General features: G+C 36.8%; 1 long non-coding RNA gene across 2 annotated transcripts; it reads right to left on the minus strand.

Annotated features, from left to right (window-relative positions):
• Window positions 1–369: 369 nt before the first annotated feature.
• Window positions 370–10043, minus strand: LOC138726689 (uncharacterized). Of its 2 annotated transcripts, none has more exons than XR_011338468.1 (3): window positions 9876–10043; window positions 1791–1847; window positions 370–1125 (listed from the first exon to the last, which is right to left on the minus strand). It is a non-coding gene; the product is annotated as an uncharacterized lncRNA (long non-coding RNA). The 2 variants fall into 2 exon arrangements; XR_011338469.1 differs by lacking the exon at window positions 9876–10043 and adding an exon at window positions 6046–6130.
• Between the last annotated feature and the right edge of the window lie 412 nt (window positions 10044–10455).

Raw genomic sequence — 10455 nt, forward strand, 5'->3', positions numbered from 1 at the left:
AACTTCTGTTCCCTTCACTAGCTCTTGAGACTATAATGAAAATAAATAACAAAATAACTTTAAAAGCTGCCATATTTACAAAATGCAAGTCCTGAATATATTTCCTTGTTCTTGAGTTGTTATAGCTAGCTATTAAAAAACCCACAAGTTCAGTGCTATTATAAATCAATCATCCACCTCTATAAATACATCAGTTAAGATGACTTACAACCTGTGTTGATATGTTTGGGCTCTATACCTCCACTGAAGAAATACACACCATTCCACATTTTTAATGGACATATAAGTCAGAGTTCACCTCCTCAGAATGAACTTACATAAGCATTATTCACAAGCACGCAATTAATGAATAAGCTTTAAGACTTGTCAGACTTCTTTTTAATTAAAGAAACGGCAGCATAGGTTAGTCCACAAAGAAATCTACAACTAACGATGTTCATGTCATTGCATACGTACATCTTCTAGTGCAAATTGTTAATAATGGAAGTAAATATCTAGCAGGCAATTTTTAACCAGGTTGCCATAAACCTAAAATGCAAATGGTTTAGGCCTTGTTCGAAGAGTGATTTACTTCAGTTAAGTCTTTAAGCACAAACCTGTAGAGAAATTTTCAAGTATTTGCATCAAGTAGAAGCAACAAGGATTATAATCAGGATTTTTAAATTGCTACAATAGAGTTCGTAATTATCAGATACATTGCAGTTACATAGTAAATATGAACATAGATTGATGGATCAAACTGCATATTTGAGAACAGACATAGCTTCACACATACTTCGGTTTTTAAATACTAAATTGCTTTTCTGTTATGTTTCTTATTACACTTTCAGATCATCCAACAAATGCAATTACTATTCATACTTCAAAGCCATTGCAATAGAAAACATTTCAGGGTCAGACAATCAAAACCAGTACATACACATTTGGTTTATTTGTTTGGGTTTTTTAAAATCAGTTAATGCTCAGGTTTTAGGACTTCACAGATTTGTACAAGATTCCTTAAGATTCAGTCCAAGTTTCCAGGAGGTGAGGTTGACAGCAAGGCTTCTCATAAACATACATAGCTTTCCTTGAGTATTCATGCAGAGAGTTCATCGTCTTCGGCAGCAATCTCGCATCAGGTGTCTGTAAACACAGATTTCCTTAAGATCCAATATGAAACTTGTCTTTAACTCCAGAGTCAGTAACACAAAAATCAATCCCTTCAAGCACAAAAAGCCAATAAACAAGTTGCTTACTTCATAGTTGCAGTCTGTATTTGTAGCACATCAATATCCAATTTCAGCTTGTTCTGTCACAGGCACTATCCTTAACAGCTAAATTCTAGATAGCATCGGCACTTGTTTCTGTGCCAGGGTCTTCTTTTTTTTTTTTAACTACTTCTTCAGGCTGCCCTCCAGGCTTTTGGACAGACTCCGTAACTGGTATGCTCTAACTGGTATTGCAGCCCACTCGGGGCATAAACAGTCAATTAAAGAACTTTTTTAATTTTTTTATTGGTAGGTGTCTACAGAAGGCTCCTTGCATTGCATTCCCCAAAGTGAACACCTGTATATTAACAAGTGTTTACTTGACTGCATTTTCAGAACACTGTCTCAAGTCCCCCACTAGATGGTAGCTGAGCACCATATCAATTGTGCAATATTATGCAGGCAGCCCTTGCTAGTCCCAAGAGCTGCACCGGATGATTACAATTATAAATACATTATATCTTAATAAAAACATGACATGGTCAGAGATTACAGTCTTAGGTTTTTAAGGATAAAAGGCACCTAGATAATCACACTAACCTGCTACTTAGGACCACCAGGGTCTCATTGCCTTCTCCTTCATTAGTTTAGTATTTTCTGCAATAGCAAGCAAAAAAAAAGTTTGTCAGCTTTCAGAGTCAGGTGTTTATTTGGGTCACCTCTTAATTCCTCTGTCAAAACTTTCCACAAGGCTCTTTATTACATCCCTGAAAATACTGGAAGATTTCAAAACAGGTTTCTCCAACACGAGAAAACACAGAGCTAAAGTACTAATGTCCTTCTGGTTATAGTCCAAGATTCCTTGCAATTCAGACAGCAAGTGCCATACATAACACCTAGACAATAAATGCAGAAGAACTTAATATAGAGGTACTTGAATAAAGCTTAATGTGTGATTATACTTAAGGTAATTATGCTATATGCTCAAGGTGATTACACTTCTATCCCATTCTTAAAGTTACCCACTGCCCTCTAATACAGCCTGGCCATGCCTTGTTTTAGTAAACAGTCAATATGCTGACACATTATAAACTTAAACACCAACAGCTACCTTCTCATTCAACTGCAGCAAATAATTGTTCCCATAGCAACCATACTAGTTGTTTCTATCCTACATTTCCTTCCCAAAACTTGAAGTACATAATAGCCAGACAAATGAGAAAGTACGCTATACTTAATCATGCGGTAGACTACATCACTATTTTTGATTAAACTAAGACACTGTCTATAAATTAGCTAAAGACAGCACATGGGGAACACTTTCTGGCACAACCATTGAAAAGCATCCAATATTTGAATGTGATAATTTAAACAATCAAGTAACACTTAGCAACCAATGCCTGATACCTAGCTGAATAATATTATTATGAAGACAAATGATAAGTAAGAAACAGGTTTTGGGGACCTAATGTACAGATAGAGAACAGTTGCAAGAAGCTATAGATACCAGCCTAATAAGTCACATAATACATAAGTGGGAGTATCCCCTTCACCTAGCACATAACTTCCGCAACTCTTAACAGATTTAGCTAGGTATTATTTCTTAAAGATCGTGCAGGGACTTGTATGACCCTGGTCATGCTTCCCCTGGAGAAAAAGGATTGCCTTCATCTTCATCCCAGTCTCGCAATAAAACTCATTCTAAATTTCAATACTAGTTTCTTAAGAAGTCTCTAATAAAAAAAATAAAATCTAAGACTTAAAAGATCTTTTTCATGTCCTCTCATTTAACGCACAGGAATATCCCCCAGCGTCTTCACAAAAGTAGTGGGGAATTTGCTCACATACAGTACAGGATCCTCACTCTAGTATGTGGTGTTGTACCCAGCTCCAACTCTGAGTTGCTTTGGCAGATGCTGTAGCTGAAAAGACAGACAATACTTATTCATAACCAAATCATCTAATAAACAAGGCAAGCCTGTACACCATCTAACCAAACAGCTGAAAAGAAACATCTTCCTCATTACTACAGGTAATGAATGCAAAGTTTTTGCAGAAGTGACCTCTAAAACATAGGTCTACTGAGGGGGAAAAAAAAATCTGGTGTTGAAATATTTCAGGCTAGTTAAATGGGCTATGCAGGAATACATTATGGCTTTATTTCACATTACCACTACAGTACACAGTAAAGTATTAGGGCCTACAACATGTTTTGAGCAGAAATACTCAGCTTCCTGAAGGGAAGCCAGCAGTCTTCAAACAGTTTAAATCCCCTTGTGGACAAATTGTATACCAGAAACAGCTGCACCTTCCCACAGCAAGCATGCTCAGCACAATGTCTCCTTAGCAAGCCTGAAAAATGTTTCCATGATAGGAAATATAACTGCACACTGCTCCACTGATAATATCCACTCAGCGCTGCGCACTTTGTACAAGGTCCATCGACATGTTCAAAAGAATTGCCTTCTGTCATGCATTTAGCTAATACTTTTATCATCTTACTCAGATTGATTAGCAGCTTTTAATCACCAGCAACCAGATCCACCTGGCCAAGCACCTCGAAGCAAGAATGAACTGCAGTTACTTGGCAGATACACAACAAAAATAATTTTTATTTTGTGGGTACTATAACACATTACTCCATTTCCCACAACTGTATTATGCATTTCCAGTGAAAATAGAAAGGAAGCATTAAAACTTTTAATTGCACAAAGTACATTGTGCCATCCCTCTACTTATTGGGGGTGAGGGGGTTGAAAGGAGGCTGTTATTATTTTAATACCTAAACCAGACTGGTGATATTCAGTACTTGTACTAACTACGCCTAGTCCAAATATGTAACTTCAGCAGATTTTGCTATGAAACTGAGGTCAAGTCAGTCTTTTTTAAACTCTAAACAGCAATATGAAAAAAAAAGACTGTTTTCTTATTATTGCAATTAGGGACTAATTTAGCAGTGTACTCTCAAAGGAACACCTACTTACTATTTATTAACCTAAGATTAAGATGATAAACAGCTCCACAGAAAACCCATTCATATATGCCTGTCAGTGTTTCAATCCCAATGTTCTGTTGCTGTCAAATACGCCTGTGTTTCTCTACACAAAGGAGAAGGAACCACAACAATCTGTTCTCTAGAAACACAAGCTGTGTTTGCCTGGCTGAAATAAAAAAAAAAAAAAGCCTGTCAAACTAGTAAATATGTAATAGTACTTGACAATTTCACTGAACTAAGTTTAAAAACTGGGCTTTTAGAATTCCTAAGTGAATGACGTCACACCCTGAGCTTTGCGTGCATGCTTTTTTGACATCAGTAAGAAACAAACCTCACCAAATGGTTAAATGATAAATTTCTGCCATGTGCCAGGTGACAGAGGAAGACAGAGAAACAGCAAACCTACAACATGACATGATAGAATTAAAGACCCTGAGATTCTAAGCTTTGGTCTATTTTGCCAGAAGACACAATTACCTCTGCACAAGCAAAACAAAAAACATGCACTTGAAATTTCCCACATCAAATTCTTATCTACCAAAGATTGATAGGAATCTATTTGTTGGAAGACTTGTTACATAGCCTGAGCTGCAAACCAAAAATAATTTCTGTTAATGATCTGACAAGTACTCTATCAGCCAGATCACATACAGCTTCCTTCCAGATTTACTAGTACAAGGATTCTTTTCTTGAAGATCACACACAACATTAGACCTTAAGTTACATGGTTTGTCACAAGAAAAAGAAGTCACAATATCCTCTCAGCAACCACCACTAACTATTAGAAAGTTTACCACCTTAACTTGATCCTGCTGATGCAGGAACTCATATTGGAGCAGAGTATCTATAGTCTATTACACAGTTCAGTGTTGCAAAACAGTATGAAACTCTAGATCTACAAGTACTGCTTCAATACTTGGGGTTTACAATAACGCATCGAATAAGAGATAAATGTAAAATCACCGCATGGAAAGGAACATAATAAGAAATATTTTAGAAATTAGTAGTTTTAGAAATTAGTAGTTTCGTTTTTAATTTAGAAATTAGTAGTTATACCTATTAGAGACATGAACAGGACACATACTTTTAAGTTAAGACGACTTCCCCTTTAGACTGCTTTTATACTTGAATTAAATAGTATACTTTCTTTTACCAATGAAGCAGAAAGCAAATATCTTAGACTTATAAACTGATAGCTTGGAATGAAGACCATTATTTCAACATAAAAATTGCAGTTATACCTGTAACAGAACCTGGTTCTTTCATCTTTGGTACACCACAAACAACAAAAAAAAGGAAAGGGAAAGAAGACAGGGCTCAGAGCTGAAAAGTCAAAGTAAAGCATCAGCTGAAAATGAGGGGGAAGCGCAGCTCAAGCAAGAATTCAGAAGTTAACCCATTCAGGGTGGGAAGTACTATCAACTCAAATATTTTAAGCCCCTAAAAGCTTACAGTAGGATCTCTGAGCACAGATTCATAACCTCGGGATTCCTATTCTGTCATTCAATGGGAAGTACTTTCACAAGTGAAAGAACTGTTATGGAAAATTGTAAAAGAAGCCTGTTATAATTAATTTCTTCAGCAGGCAGATCTGAGAAGCCCAGCCATCTGGGGATTGCCAGTCCTTCATATTTCCATAGAGAAAAATCATTTTAGGCCAGAAGTTTAAATCCAATGAATATATGGATTAAGTGTAACCAATAAACAATAAGACAAAAACACTCTGCTTTAGAGTTCAGACACTATTTTAAAAGTTACATATTGACAGCTTCAGTATCAGACCCAACACTTTCATTTCATTTTACTTAAAGCACAGAAACACACACCAAAAGCCAGTTAGCAGAATTAGGAACAACTCACCCACAGCAACTAATTACTCTTTCAGGAGTCAGACCTCAAGGCAAGAGAATGCTATCAAGTGTAAAGACAAACATGTTCCTCCAGCTGTTTGCCATACTTATTGGACATAATAAACTTGGTATGCTAGAGGCTATAATTAATCCTTACTAAGTGAACAATCTTAACTATGACTTGCCTACTGAGCTGTCTAATGACATTTAAAGCTTTGATAAGTAAATAAATCAGTTACATACTGTCTGACTGTAATTTTTTTTAAATATGAGATCACCGATTGCTGTATGTAACTTGTCTTACTGTGTCATCACCAGCTATGATTCTTATAGCCTGAAGCTGAAAAAAAGACATTGTATTTTAAAAGCTCTCAATGCAATTTTCTGCACTACTTGAAATAATTTATTTTCAGGGTGGTTGGGTTTGTTTGGTTTGTGGGGTTTTTTTTAAAAAAATGCTGATAATCCTTACTGTTAAGAGTTTGGTTTTAGACTTAACTGTCCTGGAGAGTGACAATACTATTTGCCTTTCTGTTGCTAGATCTCACGGCTCACAATTACATGCTCAACAGTAAAGTTGCAGTGCCCTCTTGCGAGCAGTGAAATCTCATTTTTGTATAAGTAGGTTTAGCTTTGACATTGTTCGTGTTTGTGTGCTACCAACTGCCTTTTCCTCAAGTGTGGCACTTATTAAAACATAACTTTACAGATAAATTCATTGACACACCTCCTCCATCTAATTGTTCTGAAACTCATCTGAAAATGCTCATACACAAAAAATGAAGGAGTATTTAAACTTCACTGAACTAAATAAAAAGGGAAATAAGCTAATGCCTTCATTCCTAACTTTGAAATAAAAAGCAACAAAAAAAAAGTTCCTTGGAGCCATTATCATGAATCACAATCTTCTTTCATTAAGTGCTACCAAAAAAAACCATAGTGCCAACACATGCACAACACTTAGAGGGGCCTTTGATTTTAACTTCACCATATTCTTGCACTTTGCAACTGGTAAAGAGGTTGCACAGAAATGAAGCTCAACACAAGAGCTGCAAGCCAGAAAATATGCAAGCCTTAAGAAGTTCATCTTCCCACTTTAAGTTACCACTTGTAATGTGATGTTAAGTATTTGACTTCAGCCCAGAGAGTTAAGGTCCAAAGGAACTTCATTTGCTCAGACCCTGAACCAAAGAATTATTTCAGCTGAATTTATGCATGCACATCCACATCACTGCAAAACCACAATGAACCAAAACTTCTCCCCTGTGACTGCCTAAAGCCACTAGGAGACAGCCACCTATCTTCAGCTCCCCCCTGGAAAGCTTCAACACTGCAGATGAGCAGAGGGGCTGCAGCCTGAGTGAGTGGTTCTGGTTGTACCAAGGCTTAACTGGGGATTGCCTAAAACCCTTTCATCAAGTGACTCCAGAATCCCACCCAGCTTACTTTGACTCAATCATCAGGAGATGGTAACTTCAGACACATAGATGTAAAACTTAATAGGGTTAGAATTTTTACGATCAGTACCCTTCTAAAATTTCTCTGCAGGTGCAGCAGTCACACACAGCCATCCTAGAGTAGAACTGTACAGATCAACGAGATTTCTGATGTACAGCAGATCATCCATACAGATTACCACAGTACAAACATTTTAAGTGCTCAGTTACACTGTTTACAAAGCTCAGTAACATTAGCAGCTACTCCACAATACCTTAGAAACTCTCAAAACGACAACTTGCACAAGCAACATGATACTGATGAAGTTCGCATGGTACCCAACTTATCTCACCCCACAATCTGTAACATTAGCTCTTGCCTATCATAATAAAAGACATCTTTAACTCTACCAGGAGCTAAAATTTCAACTTTAAGTGAAAACTGGTAGTCTAACAGCTTCCGGGCAAAAAATGTATCCATACAAAACACCACAAGAGGGCAGCAGAAGCTTTCAACATCGAGTAATAAAAGTTAGTCTAGTACAGCTAGTCTCAAGCACCCATTCAAACTGCTCTGTCATACTCTGATACAAGAATACCTCGCAGAAAACTAAGGTATCAAATCCAAACTCTTCAAAAATCTATCTGTGATGATAGGGCTCTCATGTGACAATCGATACATGCATGCTGCGCTATAGCAAACAGATGAATTGCCAGAGTTGATTACACTGGTTTAGTATTACATGTAAAGTAAAGGGGGATAAGAGTAAAGCATAATGTAATTAAAACTAACAATTGGTTATCTGATTTTTGGCAGTACATTTTATGTTAAGTCAGGAAACAGCATTTTAAAACAAATCACTACATTGGAACATAACATTTTATGTATTTACTACATATGCACCTCACAACTGAGCCCCAAAAAGTTTAGTAGGGCTACATGGGCAAGTCCCACAAGCCTATTAATTATGATTAGTGACCCCATTTATAGTGCAAATGTTTTTGACTATATTTTTTTTCCCCCTTTAACAGGTTTCCTTCCCTACTACAGCCCCAGCATGCACTGGCTGACCAGCTAGGAACTTACTCTTATGATGGAAGAAAACATGGGACAACACACAGTGATCAATATGATCCAAGTGAAGCCATTTAATCGAAGTTCACAACACATTTTATACATTACTTGCTAAAGCAAGCCATTGTTTTACAAGCTGATTTGACAATTCTCCATTAGCAACAAGTAATCATTGGTTATACTACATTATTCTATTTTCTCATGAGAAACAGCTGTGAGCATTTCAGTCTACAAACTGATAGACTACAAAGTAACAAGTCAAGGACTACTAAGGAAAGCTTCCTGTGAGAAATGAGAGGAGTATAAGGTAGAACAACTCTCTGTTGTTGAAAAGAGAAACCTTGAAGACAGTGTGTCAGTTACAGCAGCTGCTTCTTCTGCAAAGTTAGCTTTAATTCTGGTGCAAAAGCTGTGAGGCCTTATGCCAAGGTGCCTTTATTTCATTCAGCATAAACTGCTCAGTGCTTGGGGTGCTCATCAAATGTCCTCTGGTTTGTAACCACCCATTACTCTTACATTTCATTTTGTACATTCAAACTACCTGAAGAGTAGTTTGAATTGAACTTCCCCATATAGTATTCGGAAATCAATAAAGCTTCAGACTGATACTGTCCTTTCTTTACACTCCGTAGCAAACTTGTAGCAGGGAGTCTAAATTTCAACACATAGCTGGTTTTACCCACATATGTGCTACTTACCACCTTCACACAAACAAGGCCACCAAAAACGTTAAACAGGAAGGAGAAGTTAACTCAAATACTCCATCCACCTTCAGGAAGAAAACCCTGGGGCTCTAACTACTCAAATACCCCTTCTAGGAGATGGTCTTATATCACAACACCTAAACCCAACCCCTCAGATGTTCTAGTACTCAAGAAAATAAAGGAAAATAAATGAACAGTGGAGAAGAGAACACAGTTCTAGTGGGAGATCCATTACCTTCTCAGTCAGGAGCCAAACATCTCCAGAAAGAGTTTTTGCCCATAAACCAAAAAGCACATCTCCACTTGAAATCTCTCACATACCATGAGGGAAAAAAAAAAGAAAGAGATAAAAGCTACTTGGTTCTTACTTAACAACATCCTAAAAGTTCCCACCTCCTGTTACCTTTAAAAACAGCCCAAGAACAATAAAAACAGAGTTACTCCAACAGTAAGTGAACCTAATTATTTAGCAGCACAAAACTTGAAAAAGAACACCATCCTCTGTTCAAGCTCTAGGTGTAAAAATCAAAAAAAGAAGATAAAATAAAAAAAACATTTGTAAACATCTCTAATTAATATATTCAGTCTCAACATTTTACTTACTAGCATAACTCAAAATGCTTACCGTATTATCACGTTACTTAAATCACTTCCAAACTTCTTCTAAGCTTTAGAAACAGAAAAAAAAAATAACACATTCCTTAGACAAAACCTGCTCCCTACTATTTTTGCAACTACTGCTCTTTTTTTTCTCTCTTAAACACTACTCCACACTCACCTACACTACAGAAAAGACCATGAAACCTTCCGTGTTGTCTTATGAAGCCCAACGAGAGTCAGGTGACTCTCAATTCTGTGATGCACCTGGTCATGAAAACATCCAACTCTAGTCTTAAAGGGCCACTTCTTTCCTAACACAAGTGCCAGCAATGCCCTAAAAAATATGCTTTTAAAATTTCTGAATCAAAACTTGGTTTAGTAAAGAAATACTTTCTCAGTAAACTCAGACTTAAAATATTCTTCCACACTACCTATTTCATAACAGACCGCATTTTAATACTATCGTTATGGTTTAATCAATTAACAGTGTACTTGTGGCTGTCATTGTGAACAAGCAATCAAACTACAGATGTAGGTGTTTGAGGAAACAGTGATCAAAGCAGGTTTAGAAATCAGCATTTTGATATCCTTACTGCAGGTTTACT

The sequence above is a fragment of the Phaenicophaeus curvirostris genome, chromosome 14 (assembly GCF_032191515.1).
Source record: "Phaenicophaeus curvirostris isolate KB17595 chromosome 14, BPBGC_Pcur_1.0, whole genome shotgun sequence".
Lineage (NCBI taxonomy): Eukaryota > Metazoa > Chordata > Aves > Cuculiformes > Cuculidae > Phaenicophaeus > Phaenicophaeus curvirostris.